The sequence below is a fragment of the Colobus angolensis genome, unplaced genomic scaffold (genome assembly GCF_000951035.1).
Source record: "Colobus angolensis palliatus isolate OR3802 unplaced genomic scaffold, Cang.pa_1.0 Scaffold72, whole genome shotgun sequence".
NCBI classification, from domain to species: Eukaryota; Metazoa; Chordata; class Mammalia; order Primates; family Cercopithecidae; genus Colobus; species Colobus angolensis.
In genome coordinates, this window is record NW_012120932.1 from 6,248,115 (window position 1) to 6,249,668 (window position 1,554).

General features: G+C 60.2%; 1 protein-coding gene across 7 annotated transcripts in view; it reads left to right on the forward strand.

Annotated features, from left to right (window-relative positions):
* Positions 1-1,554, forward strand: part of PTCH1 (patched 1) — a 76,297-nt gene that overhangs the window by 8,959 nt on the left and 65,784 nt on the right. Inside the window, exon 1 of one of the 7 annotated variants that reach the window (XM_011927511.1) lies at positions 7-122. The exons of 2 other annotated variants lie outside the window; for them this stretch is intronic. The gene's annotated coding sequence lies outside the window, so the exon portion shown is untranslated. Of the gene's footprint in view, positions 1-6; positions 123-263; positions 365-890; positions 1,074-1,102; positions 1,366-1,554 lie in introns of those variants that run through there. 4 more of the 7 variants (XM_011927512.1, XM_011927514.1, XM_011927510.1 and 1 more) reach the window with 4 other exon arrangements.

Genomic DNA, 1,554 nt, shown 5'->3' on the forward strand with positions numbered 1-1,554 from the left:
CGGCTGGAGGTGGGAGGCGCAGACGGACGGGGGGGCTGCGCCGTGCTGCCGCGCCGGACCGGGACTATCTGCACCGGCCCAGCTACTGCGACGCCGCCTTCGCTCTGGAGCAGATTTCCAAGGTGCATTTCAGACTCTCTCCTCTCCTCCCACTTTCTCTTCCCTCCTCTAACTCTTTGGGATCGCCCCCGCCACACACACACACACACACACACACACTCTCTCTCTCTCTCACACACACACACCCACACACACACACACACACCTCTCCAGGAAAAGCAGGAGACAAGTGGGGATTGAAAAATTCAAACCCTCCCTCTGGTCCTGGGAGGAAAGGGCTGTCTCAGGTCCGCAGGGGGTGGAGGTGTGTGCTTGTGTGTGTGTGTGTGTGTGTGTGTACACACGCCCTGCCCGGCGTGCCTTTTCCGGAGCACTAGAAAGCCGTCCACGGCGGACCACCTCAAGGGCGGCCGTGGTACTGCCCTGCCCCGTGCCCCCTGCCCTGGAACTCCCTCCTCCTGCGCCCCTGCTCCTATTTGCAGCCTAAACCCCAGTAATGCTGCCACATTTCTTAACATCTTGGAGGGGGAGGCGGAGTGGAGAGAGGCGGAGAGAGGAAGGGGGGAGGGAGCCGAAATAAAGGTGGTTTCCTTTTTTGGCAGCCGGTTTTGCTTTTGTTGAGCATGAAATCTCTGCTCCCTTAAAAAATTATTCTCGGAAAAAGACATTCCCCGTGTTTTCCAGGTTTTGAGCCGCCTCTCCTCAGGGCCTGGTGGGGGAGGGAAAGTTGTAAACAAATTGCCACCTTAAATTCGCGGTGCGAGTCTGCGGAGCGGCCGGGTTCATTGTGTTTACGAGGCTCGCTGAAATGTGTGGAATCCGGGGAAGGCGAGCACCCAGACGGGGGCCCGCCGGGGCCGCGGCCAGCGCCGGGGAAGCGCCGCGCCGGGGAGCAGCCTGCGCCGGCCTGGGCCCTTCCCTGTGCACTCGGCTGTTTTTTACGTTTAACCAGAAAGGAAGGGAGAGGAGGGAAAGATCCATGTGGCCGCCCTCTTCCGATCACAAATATTGTCGTAAGTTGCAGATGGCTGCCCCACTTCCTAATTCAGCTCACACAGCCTCTTCCAACGCTATGGAAAAGCGTCGGGAGTGAACTCCGGCGGCCGCGCTCACCACGTGGATCCCCACTTACTACCACTCTAGGAGGGGGTCCAGTTGGGGGAACCCACAATATGTTGTTCCAAAGCGCGCTCGCCCCTAGCTCCCGTCCCCGAGGGTGATGGACGGAACAGGACTGGTTTGCTGGCTCCTGAACCTTGGGTTCCATCGCTGGGATTACGCAGCCCCTCCCTTCTCAGGTCTGGGGTGAATATTGCCTGTGTCTAGTGGTTTCTCTCCTCTCTACCTCGGCTTCCTCTTCTCCTGGATTGCAGCCCCAGCGCCCCAAGTCGTACGCAGGGATCCCGCGGGTGGGGGCGCCCTGATGTCCCCGAGGTGCAGCTCCCACGCTGCGGCCCGGATTTGATTTATGACCGAGCCCGCCCCCCACCCCCA